The 12926-nt window shown below is 47.6% G+C and overlaps 1 protein-coding gene across 2 annotated transcripts in view; it reads right to left on the bottom strand.

Moving 5' to 3' along the window:
• Positions 1-12926, bottom strand: part of mdfi (MyoD family inhibitor) — a 44234-nt gene that overhangs the window by 8520 nt on the left and 22788 nt on the right. The gene's annotated exons all lie outside the window — the stretch shown is intronic.

The following is a 12926-nucleotide window of genomic DNA, read 5'->3' as shown; positions in this document are numbered from 1 at the left end:
GAGACAGCTGAGAGAGAGCTGAGAGACAGCTGAGAGAGAGAGAGAGAGAGAGCTGAGAGAGACAGCTGAGAGACAGCTGAGAGAGAGAGAGAGAGCTGAGAGACAGCTGAGAGAGAGAGAGCTGAGAGAGAGAGAGAGAGAGAGAGAGAAGGCTGAGAGAGTGAAAGGCCCAGTGCCTGTTGCCTGTAGCGATGGGAGTGTGGTATGTCTGGCTTGAGAGATTGTGACTCACAGTCTGCTGACAGCTCACCCCCCCACCTTCTCTCTCCATAAATTCCTCCATCCGCTCACCTCCCATTACCCTACAGACAGCCAACCTCTCTTCTCACCTCCTCCCCCTCTCTCTAAATCGCTCTCCTCCCACTACCTCCCTACCTCCCCTTCACCTCTCCTTCCGTCAGCCTCCTCCCAAGACACTGGCGAAAGGCTATGATTACTGCTGATCACTGCACCCTTCTATCTTTCCAACCTCCCTCCTCCCCTCTTCCTCCCCTACCTCTCACTTTCCTCCCTTTTCCTCTCCTTCCCCTCACCCTCCCTCCCTCCCTCCGTCAGTGACTCAGCAGTCTGAGCAGTAGACAGTAAACAGAGTGCTGTTTGTGCCAGCTTAGCTGCTCAGACCAGGCCATCTGAACTAGATCAGAGCTGTGAGGGTCCTGGACCATTGTGCTCCCTTCCTACATTTAGAACAGGACCACCTGAGTGACACCTAGCACCTTGACCAGGGATCACAACTAATCACAATTTAGGGCTTTATAATGGTAGGTACTGTCACCTTGTCCTTCCACTGTCACCTCTTTCATCACCAATGGGACTTGGGGGCTGGACGGTAACCCACCAAAAACAATGTGACCCCATAATCCAATGTCTGATTCAGCTCATTTCAATCACAATCCATAGGGATGGGGAATCTAATCTCGGAATAGCAAATAGGTGTGTTCCACCTAAAGGGTGGAATTCTGAAGGAAGTGCAGCCTATTTCCCTAAGTAGAGTGTTGTGAGTGGGGAACGAAGGCTGAGGGAGGCAGGATGAACAGTGATTTAGGATAAAAGCTCTACTTAACTGGGAGATTGGGGTAAAAACAGGGAATTAAGGAAGTGGGAGAGAGGAGAGAAGGAAAGGAAAGGGTAAACCATGAACGTTATCACAGAGGAGAGAAGGAAAGGGAAACCATGAACGTTATCACAGAGGAGAGAAGGAAAGGGAAACCATGAACGTTATCACAGAGGAGAGAAGGAAAGGGAAACCATGAAAGTTATCACAGAGGAGAGAAGGAAAGGGAAACCATGAAAGTTATCACAGAGGAGAGTGGAAAGGGGAAACCATGAAAGTTATCACAGAGGAGAGAAGGAAAGGGAAACCATGAAAGTTATCACAGAGGAGAGTGGAAAGGGGAAACCATGAACGTTATCACAGAGGAGAGAAGGAAAGGGAAACCATGAAAGTTATCACAGAGGAGAGTGGAAAGGGGAAACCATGAAAGTTATCACAGAGGAGAGAAGGAAAGGGAAACCATGAAAGTTATCACAGAGGAGAGAAGGAAAGGGAAACCATGAACGTTATCACAGAGGAGAGAAGGAAAGGGAAACCATGAAAGTTATCACAGAGGAGAGAAGGAAAGGGAAACCATGAACGTTATCACAGAGGAGAGTGGAAAGGGGAAACCATGAAAGTTATCACAGAGGAGAGTGGAAAGGGGAAACCATGAAAGTTATCACAGAGGAGAGTGGGAAGGGGAAACATGAAAGTTAACACAGAGGAGAGTGGAAAGGGGAAACATGAAAGTCAACACAGAGGAGAGTGGGAAGGGAAAACATGAAAGTTATCACAGAGGAGAGTGGGAAGGGGAAACATGAAAGTTATCACAGAGGAGAGTGGGAAGGGGAAACATGAAAGTTATCACAGAGGAGAGTGGAAAGGGGAAACATGAAAGTTATCACAGAGGAGAGTGGAAAGGGGAAACATGAAAGTCAACACAGAGGAGAGTGGGAAGGGGAAACATGAAAGTTAACACAGAGGAGAGTGGAAAGGGTAAACCATGAAAGTTAACACAGAGGAGAGTGGGAAGGGGAAACATGAAAGTTAACACAGAGGAGAGTGGGAAGGGGAAACATGAAAGTTAACACAGAGGAGAGTGGAAAGGGGAAACATGAAAGTCAACACAGAGGAGAGTGGAAAGGGGAAACATGAAAGTTATCACAGAGGAGAGTGGAAAGGGGAAACATGAAAGTTAACACAGAGGAGAGTGGAAAGGGGAAACCATGAAAGTTATCACAGAGGAGAGTGGAAAGGGGAAACCATGAAAGTTATCACAGAGGAGAGTGGAAAGGGGAAACCATGAAAGTTATCACAGAGGAGAGTGGAAAGGGGAAACATGAAAGTTAACACAGAGGAGAGTGGAAAGGGTAAACCATGAAAGTTATCACAGAGGAGAGTGGAAAGGGGAAACCATGAAAGTTATCACAGAGGAGAGTGGAAAGGGTAAACCATGAAAGTTATCACAGAGGAGAGTGGAAAGGGGAAACCATGAAAGTTATCACAGAGGAGAGTGGAAAGGGGAAACATGAAAGTTAACACAGAGGAGAGTGGAAAGGGTAAACCATGAAAGTTATCACAGAGGAGAGTGGAAAGGGGAAACCATGAAAGTTATCACAGAGGAGAGTGGGAAGGGGAAACATGAAAGTTAACACAGAGGAGAGTGGAAAGGGGAAACATGAAAGTTATCACAGAGGAGAGTGGGAAGGGGAAACATGAAAGTTAACACAGAGGAGAGTGGAAAGGGTAAACCATGAAAGTTATCACAGAGGAGAGTGGAAAGGGGAAACCATGAAAGTTATCACAGAGGAGAGTGGGAAGGGGAAACATGAAAGTCAACACAGAGGAGATTGGGAAGGGAAAACATGAAAGTTAACACAGAGGAGAGTGGAAAGGGGAAACCATGAAAGTTATCACAGAGGAGAGTGAAAAGGGGAAACCATGAAAGTTATCACAGAGGAGAGTGGGAAGGGGAAACATGAAAGTCAACACAGAGGAGAGTGGGAAGGGGAAACCATGAAAGTTATCACAGAGGAGAGTGGAAAGGGGAAACCATGAAAGTTATCACAGAGGAGAGTGGGAAGGGGAAACATGAAAGTCAACACAGAGGAGATTGGGAAGGGAAAACATGAAAGTTAACACAGAGGAGAGTGGAAAGGGGAAACCATGAAAGTTATCACAGAGGAGAGTGAAAAGGGGAAACCATGAAAGTTATCACAGAGGAGAGTGGGAAGGGGGAAACATGAAAGTTAACACAGAGGAGAGAAGGAAAGGGAAACCATGAAAGTTAACACAGAGGAGAGAAGGAAAGGGAAACCATGAAAGTTATCACAGAGGAGAGTGGGAAGGGGAAACATGAAAGTCAACACAGAGGAGATTGTGAAGGGAAAACATGAAAGTTAACACAGAGGAGAGTGGAAAGGGGAAACCATGAAAGTTATCACAGAGGAGAGTGGGAAGGGGAAACATGAAAGTTAATACAGAGGAGAGTGGGAAGGGGAAACATGAAAGTTAACACAGAGGAGAGTGGGAAGGGGAAACATGAAAGTTAACACAGAGGAGAGTGGGAAGGGGAAACATGAAAGTTAACACAGAGGAGAGTGGAAAGGGTAAACCATGAACGTTATCACAGAGGAGAGTGGAAAGGGGAAACATGAAAGTTAACACAGAGGAGAGTGGGAAGGGGAAACATGAAAGTTAACACAGAGGAGAGTGGAAAGGGTAAACCATGAAAGTTAACACAGAGGAGAGTGGGAAGGGGAAACATGAAAGTTAACACAGAGGAGAGTGGGAAGGGGAAACATGAAAGTCAACACAGAGGAGAGTGGGAAGGGGAAAGAATGGGTCAGAGGTTAAGTTGGGGTTCACTGTCAGTGACAAATGGTCTCCTTCAACAGAGATGATGTACTCTTTCCAGGCCCTTTGTGTGCGTGTGTGTCACCATCAGGTCCGAGGCCTCCAGGAGAAAGAGGAGGATGAGGAAGAGGAGAGATTCATCACAGACTGGTGTGTAATTAAAGGCACTGTGTCACGATCTTGTTACATTTCACACCGGCAACACGCTAACCCAGTTCACATCCCCTTTAATGATCCCAGCATCATACGTATCTCACCAAGCTGCCAACACAGCTTTTCCACGGCAGTGTTGTGTGTGCGTGATTGTACGCCTTACAAAGCTAAAAACAAAATATTTCACAAAAATTGCTATTGTCTGTATGGAGTGTTTTCTGACTGAAGTTGTACAAATGAGTCATGAATCCCATCTCTGTGTGTCATTGTGGTGCCAGAGAAAGTGAGTGAGAGAGTGTGACTGAGGGGTCTGACAGAGCACTGGACTCTGACTAACAGTGAGAGTGGTGGTGATGGTGGACAGTGTATCAGGGTTGTCACTAGTTACCACAGCCACAAAGTCACAATTGTCTATATTGTAAATATTCATGAATAAAAAATAAAAATAAACGTTTATTATTTTTTATTAGTTAGTCATATGGTTAGCAGTGTGGTTAAGGTTAGGGTTAAGGTTAAAATCTGATTTTAAGAAGATAAACTTCTTACTTTGTGGCTGTGGTAACTAGTGACGACCACCTGTAGGAGCAGAAGAATAACTGAGGTTTGGATGGAAAGAGAAGGCCCCCAAAGTAAAGACCAGTCAAGAGTCAGACAGCCTTTCACCCAGTTACCAACCCCCAAACACACACCCCTCCTCCCCCATCTCTCTCTAGCATCCTTCTCTTACTCAGAACTGACAAATGACTAACAGAGCTTATTTTAAGACTCACAGAAAAACAGGAGAGCCCAAAGGAGGATTTATCATGAGTTAGAATAGTGTAACCAACACTCACTTATTCAGAGCTTCTTACTGGCAGTCTGTATAGCACTGTGACGTGGGCTTAAGCCACTGACAGTGTCAATGACGTGTATCAACTATGAGGCTGCTTTATTGAATCAATGTGCTAGAGAAACAGAAACACACTACCCAACTACCAAAGAGAATAGCATACACACATGTGGCACAGCACACACAACAGCACGCACACACACACACACACACACTCTAACAGCTCTCTCTGCACATTGTTCTCAGACAGCTTGTCAGAGGCCCAGCGCCAGACACATGCTACAACCATGATGTCATCACTGCGAGACAGAGCATCTGGGCTGCAGAATGCAATCTCGCTTCTGTTTTCATCTACACATGTCCTTTACATCATGACATCACCGCGCACACACAAACCATAGTCATCTAGTAGCAGCAAGAGCCACTATTTCATATTTCATAATCAGTGTACAGGCCATAGACAAACTCTCTCTCTCTTTATTGATGTGGTTGTAGCAGAGTGAGGGGTTCTATAAAGTTAGTCACAGTGTTCCTGTAGGGTGCTGATTATACAACTGTACGACTTCCAAATGTATGCACACACTCACACACAAACATGCACACGCAGTACGAGCCCCAGACACACACACAAGCCATCTGCATCAACAGAGAAAACCAGACGTAACAGCGGGAGGATGGGAGGAAGGGAGGGGGGAAAGGAGGGAGGGAAGGAAGGAAGGATGAAGGGAGGGAGGAAAGGAGGATGAGAGGGAGGGAGGAAGGTAGAGTTGGATGAAGTTGCTTGCAGATGCTGATCTTAGGTCAGTTTTACATTGTCTCTCTAATGATTAAGGTTGGGATTGGGGGAGGGAACGCTGTACCTACGGGCAACATTTAACTGGAGCGGGAGGAGGGTTGGAAGGAGGGAGGTACAGGGGATGGAGGGAGCTATAGGGGGATGAGGGAGGTATAGGGGGTGCAGGGAGGTATAGGGGGATGGAGGGAGGGAGGTACAGGGGATGGAGGGAGCTATAGGGGGATGAGGGAGGTATAGGGGGTGCAGGGAGGTATAGGGGGATGGAGGGAGGGAGGTACAGGGGATGGAGGGAGCTATAGGGGGGATGAGGGAGGTATAGGGGTGCAGGGAGGTATAGGGGGATGGAGGGAGGGAGGTACAGGGGATGGAGGGAGCTATAGGGGGGTGGAGGGAGGTATAGGGGGTGCAGGGAGGTATAGAGGGATGGAGGGAGGGAGGTACAGGGGATGGAGGGAGCTATAGGGGGGATGGAGAGAGGTATAGGGGATGCAGGGAGGTATAGGGGGATGGAGGGAGGGAGGTACAGGGGATGGAGGGAGCTATAGGGGGGATGAGGGAGGTATAGGGGGTGCAGGGAGGTATAGAGGGATGGAAGGAGGGAGGTACAGGGGATGGAGGGAGCTATAGGGGGGGATGAGGGAGGTATAGGGGGTGCAGGGAGGTATAGGGGGATGAGGGAGGTATAGGGGATAGAGGGAGCTATAGGGGGGTGGATGCAGGTATAGGGGGATGGAAGAAGGGAGGTACAGGGGATGGAGGGAGCTATAGGGGGATGGAGAGAGGTATAGGGGATGGAGGGAGGTATAGGGGATTGAACGAGGGAGGTATAGGGGATGGAGGAGGTATATGGGGATGATAGAGGTATGGGGGATGAGGGGGGTATAGGGGATGGAGGGAGGTATAGGGGATTGAACGAGGGAGGTATAGGGGATTGAACGAGGGAGGTATAGGGGGATGGAAGAAGGGAGGTACAGGGGATGGAGGGAGCTATAGGGGGATGGAGAGAGGTATAGGGGATGGAGGGAGGTATAGGGGATTGAACGAGGGAGGTATAGGGGATGGAGGAGGTATATGGGGATGATAGAGGTATGGGGGATGAGGGGGGTATAGGGGATGGAGGGAGGTATAGGGGATTGAAGGAGGGAGATATAGGGGATGGAGGGAGGTATAGGGGGATGATAGAGGTATGGGGGATGAGGGGGGTATAGGGGATGGAGGGAGGTATAGGGGATTGAAGGAGGGAGGTATAGGGGATGGAGGGAGGTATAGGGGATGAGGGAGATATAGGCAGCAGCACAGGGTATGGAGCTGGGCAGCAGCACAGGGTAAGGAGCTGGTTTTATGGAGGACATAAAATAAAAGAGAGAAGACCCACACACCCCAGACCCAGACACCCCAGACCCAGACACCCCAGACCCAGACCCAGACACCCTAGACCCACACACCCCAGACCCAGACACCCCAGACCCAGGCACCCCAGACCCAGACACCCCAGACCCAGACACCCCAGATCCAGACACCCCAGACCCAGACACCCCAGACCCAGACACCCCAGACCCAGACACCCCAGACACACACACCCCAGACCCAGACACCCCAGACACACACACAGAAACCTGTTTCATAAGGATTTCAATACTACCCGCCCCAACTTCCCATAACCCTAAATCCAGTCCCTCTCTTAGCATTACCCAATCTCTCTCTGACACAGCTTCTCAAACACACCATCATTACAGATTCTGTGGTTATTTTGCGGTAACTCAGAAACCAAGAGTTACTGTCAGGAAGTAGCTCAGGTTGCTTTCCCGCATGCACCGAGGTGGAAGAGAAGAGAGGCCCCCTGGCCTGACTGCAGTGTGATTATGTGTGTAGTGACCCCCAGAATCCAACACTTCTGACTATAATCTGTTAGCTCAGGTAAAGGTTTAACACTATTTGTACATCAACTATGATGACAACTCAAACATCACTCATACATGGTTCATACATCACACAGATGCCCAAGAGAGACTGCCAAAAACTATACTGCCAGACTCACCTCCCTACAGTAGTCATAGCGACTCCCGAAAAATCACAGTTACCACCAAACAGACCAAAAATACTCAAATGTAGGAGAGTAGAGAGAGGTGTTTCATTTGGTTGTAGCATGTGGCGTGTTGCGTGTAGACACCTGTTCTGCAGCAATTCGGAACCTAGCCCACTTAACTCCCTCTGTTGACAATTCAATTCAGAGGCGTGTGTATGTGAGTGTGTGTGCGTGTGTATGTGTGTATGTGAGTGTGTATCTGACCTATTTCTTGGGGCTGTGTGTGTTCATTCAGGGTCGAGACAGTGTGACTCACAACACCAGTGGAACCCAAACATTTAGTGTGCGTGTGCGTGTGCGTGTGCGTGTGTGTGTGTGTGTGTGTGTGTGTGTGTGTGTGTGTGTGTGTGTGTGTGTGTGTGTGTGTGAGTGAGTGAGTGAGTGAGTGAGTGAGTGAGTGAGTGAGTGAGTGAGTGAGTGAGTGAGTGAGTGAGTGATTCAGTGAGTGAGTGAGTGAGTGAGTGAGTGAGTGAGTGAGTGAGTGAGTGAGTGAGTGAGTGGGTGAGTGTGTGTGTGTGTGTGTGTGTGTGTGTGTGTGTGTGTGTGTGTGTGTGTGTGTGTGTGTGTGTGTGTGTGTGTGAGTGAGTGAGTGTGTACACATGTGCATACAATTTGTGCGGATATATGTGTCTCTCCCAGATAATGGTCTTGCTAGGTGTTGTCAGAGAGAGAGAGAGGAAGGACACACACATTCACAAAACCCGTATGACAAAAAAAAAAAGCTATGAACTGTTATACTTGAATTGTTCTGAAGTTAATGAATGTCTCCTCAAGTTGCTGAGAACAACTGAAACGGCAATATGTTGTTACTGACTGAGCTGCTTGTTTGGCCTTTGGTAGAGTTGCCAATGTACAGTGCTCTTAAGCCTGGTTCACACTGGAGGCCTTAACGCTCAAATCAGTTTTGTTTTTCAAATCCGTTTTGGAACATTGACTGTCCTAACAGCAAGTTACAAATGACCAAATCGGATTTGTGCATGTTTAGACATCAGTCATTTGCTGACATGGCTACTCTAGTTGTCATAGTAACAACGGGTGTGTGCGCAGTGGTGTAGTCTGATTGATGATGTAGCAGGCTAAGGTGACAGCAATACCTGCCATGGATGAATTTACAAAATCATAGTGTGAGAACACTTTTAAAGCCTCAAAGGATAAGATGATCCAACTTTAAAAACAAGTCCTTTTTGGCTAGCCACAGCAGACAACTAGACAGTTAGGTAGCCATTTTGCTTTCTAGCACATTCACTCATTTGTCTTTAAACAATCAACAAGTTACCACATGTTCTTGTCAAACTGTCAAGGTAGCTAGCAAGCAACAAGATATGCCAAATGTACATTTAAGTCATTTAGCAGAGGCTCTTACCCAGATCAACTTATAGGAGCAATTAGAGTTCAGTGCCTTGCTCAAGGACACATTGACACATTTTCCCCTAGTTGGCTCGGGGATTTGAACTAGTGACCTTTCGGTTACTGGCCCAACACTTTTAACTGCTAAGCCCTAACAGTCTAAAAACCACTTGAAAGCAAATAAATCAGATTTGACCATTCAGACACAAGTCACATAGCCAGGAATCAGATTGGTATCTGACTTCAAACCAGCTATGAAGATGTTTTGAAATGTGGCTTGCAATATACGATCACATGTGCTTTTTGGCTGTTCATACTCCAGGAAAAAGAACAGATTCGAATCAGATATGCATTTTTGGGGGGATTTGAGTCGCTTCAAATTGCCAATGTGAACACGGCTTAAGACTACCACATATAACAAACAAACACATGGACAACTAGGCTCCACAGCTAATTGATCGGTTCAGTGAATGCCTAAATTCAACACACCTGGTTGTCCAGGTCGGTTAAATGAAGAACATGAAGTGCCTGCGGCCCTCCAGGACCAGGGTTGCCTACGCCTGGTCTACTGATGTCTCCAAGCTATTCACTGGATGGAACACAGACTGTAGAATTACTCATCTGGCTCAAACACACTGAGTGAGAGCATCATTGTGTGTGTGTGTGCATCTGGAGACAGTAAAATCCAACCCGGTGGGACTGTTTAGGGGTCTATGTGCATGCCTGTGAAACCTGCAGTGTTTGTGTATGTGAGGACACACACACTGCATTAAATGTATGTGAGTTTACGTGTTTTATATGTCCTTACTGGAGCCAGGCGGTCTATGATGAAGCTGTAATTATGCAGGACTACACACACACACGCCTCTGAGAGGTGCAGACTCATTCCTGGGCAAATGGGAGACAGCTGGGTTTGATCTGCCATCTGAGAGACAGGCACACACACACACACACACACACACACACACACACACACACACACAGACACAGACACAGACACAGACACAGACACAGACACAGACACACACAGACAGACAGACAGACAGACAGACAGACAGACAGACAGACAGACAGACAGACAGACAGACAGACAGACACACACACACACACACACACACACACACACACACACACACACACACACACACACACACACACACACACACACACACACACACACACACACACACACACACACACACACACACACACACACACACACACACACACACACACACACACACAGTGAAAGGCCTCAACCACCCCTTCCCTGCTTATTTACTCTAACCGCTGTCCTTCTATTCTCTACCCGTCCTCTCTTTCCTGTCCTGTCTGGTCCCCCCCCCCCCACCCCTCAGTTCGGTTTCTCACTTTCTCCCTCTTCCTCCTCCTCTCTCTCCCTCAGTGCCATATCGTGGGGGGGTCAGATATATACTTTTTAATTCCCTAACCAGTCAGACTCTGCCTGCTAAGTGTGACCACAGCACAGCAGCAGTTCTGACCTACTGTAGCTCTATTCACCATTCACTGCTCTAGTTCTCACATGAGACACAATCCACACACCCAAACTTCCATGGAGCAGGTCTTGTTGCCCTCTCTCTCATCTGGACCCTAACACTCCTATTCTGATCAGAAACACACAGGAAAGGTGAAACACATTGGACTACATTAGAGTTAGACAGATGCTGTTAAAACAGCTACTCAGAGTATGTGTTTGTGGGTAGAGCGAACAGAGGGTTGTATCTTTAAACAACCCAATTCTGAGTAGTCTAGTACAGACTACAGTTGTTTCTCTGTGGTTTGTAAAAAAAACAAGGTGTCTTGCTAGCTGTTATTTTCAACTTTTTTAACAGCGTATTTAAAATCCATCAAACTGCCGTTGAGAGTGCTCTATAAGCCATCTTTAAGACTACTGTAAAGTTCCGCTTTTACAGAAATGATGGGTGCCTTTGTCCGTAACCACAGGTTGCAGTATATATATCAAAGAAAATATCAAAGCCATCCAAACAACATGCTAGGGTAACTAGGAAAAGTGGTCTTGCTCTGATGAAGAGGCTCTGTGTGTGTTTGTGTGTGTGTCAAATAAAATAAAATTGTATTCGTCACATGCGCTGGTGTAGAATTTACCATGAAATACTTACTTTTCGAACCCTTTCTCTACAATGCAGAGTTAAAAAGTAAGAACATTTCCACCCCCAAAAATTTAAAATAGTAACACAATAAAATAACAATAATGAGGCTATATACAAGGAGTACCGGTACTAAGTAAATGTGCAGGGGTACGAGGTACTGTAGTTGACATAATTGAGGTAATATGTATATGTAGGTAGGGGTAAAAGTGACTAGGTAATCAGGATAGATAATAAACAGAGTAGCAGCAGCGTGTGTGAAGAGTGTTAAAGTGTGTATGTGCGTGAGTGTGTGTGTAGCGTCAATATGCATGTGTGAGTGAATGTAGTGTCTGTGTTTATGTGTTGGAGTGTCAGTGCAGTATGTGTGAGTGTGTGGGTAGAGTCCAGTCAGTGTGCATAGAGTCAGTGTGAGTAAAAATGTAATTCAATAGTCCAGGTGGCCATTTGATGAACTGTTCAGGTGTCTTATGGCCTGGGGGTAGAAGCTGTTCAGGTGTCTTATGGCCTGGGGGTAGAAGCTGTTCAGGTGTCTTATGGTCTGAGGGTAGAAGCTGTTCAGGTGTCTTATGGCCTGGGGGTAGAAGCTGTTCAGGTGTCTTATGGCCTGGGGGTAGAAGCTGTTCAGGTGTCTTATGGACTGGGGGTAGAAGCTGTTCAGGTGTCTTATGGCCTGGGGGTAGAAGCTGTTCAGGTGTCTTATGGCCTGGGGGTAGAAGCTGTTCAGGTGTCTTATGGTCTGGGGGTAGAAGCTGTTCAGGTGTCTTATGGCCTGGGGGTAGAAGCTGTTCAGGTGTCTTATGGCCTGGGGGTAGAAGCTGTTCAGGTGTCTTATGGCCTGGGGGTAGAAGCTGTTCAGGTGTCTTATGGCCTGGGGGTAGAAGCTGTTCAAATGCCTTTTGGTCCCAGACTTGGCACTCCGGTACCGCTTACCGTGTGGTAATAGAGTGAACAGTCTCTGGCTTGGGTGGCTAGGGTCTTTGACAATTTTCCAAGCTTTCCTCTGACACCGCCTGGTATAGAGGTCCTGGATGGCAGGGAGCTCGGCCCCAGTGATGTAGTGGGCCGTCCGCACCACCCCCTGTAGCGCCATGCGATCTAAGGTGGTTCAGTTATCATACCAAGCCATGCCAAATCTTTTCAATCTCCTGAGGAGGAAGAGGCTCTGTCGTCCCTTATTCACCACTGTGCTGGTGTGAGAGGATCATGTTAAGTCCTTGGTGATGTGGACACTGAGGAACTTGATGCTTTCGACCCACTCCACTACAGCCCTGTCAATGTGGATAGCGGCGTGCTCGCCCTTTTATTTCCTGTAGTCCACAATCAGCTCCTTTGTCTTGTTGAGGGAGAGGTTGTTGTCCTGGCACCACACTGACAGTTCTCTGACCTCCTCCCTATATGCTGTCTCATCATCGTCGGTGATCAGGCCTACCGCTGTCGTGTCGTCAGCAAACTTGATGATGGCGTTGGAGTCGTGCGTGGCCACGCAGTCGTGGGTGAACAGGGAGTACAGGAGGAGACTAAGCACGCACGTAAGGGCCCCCCATGTTGACGGTCAGCATGGCAGAGATGGTGTTGCCTACCCTCACCACCTGGTGGCGGCCCGTCAGAAAGTCCAGGATCCAGTTGCAGAGGAAGGTATTCAGTCGCAGGGTCCCGAGCTTGGTGATGAACTTGGAGAGGACTATGGTGTT

This window comes from Salvelinus alpinus, chromosome 12, assembly GCF_045679555.1.
Source record: "Salvelinus alpinus chromosome 12, SLU_Salpinus.1, whole genome shotgun sequence".
In the NCBI taxonomy this organism is placed as follows: Eukaryota; Metazoa; Chordata; class Actinopteri; order Salmoniformes; family Salmonidae; genus Salvelinus; species Salvelinus alpinus.
This window is presented reverse-complemented; position numbering and strand designations above follow the sequence as displayed.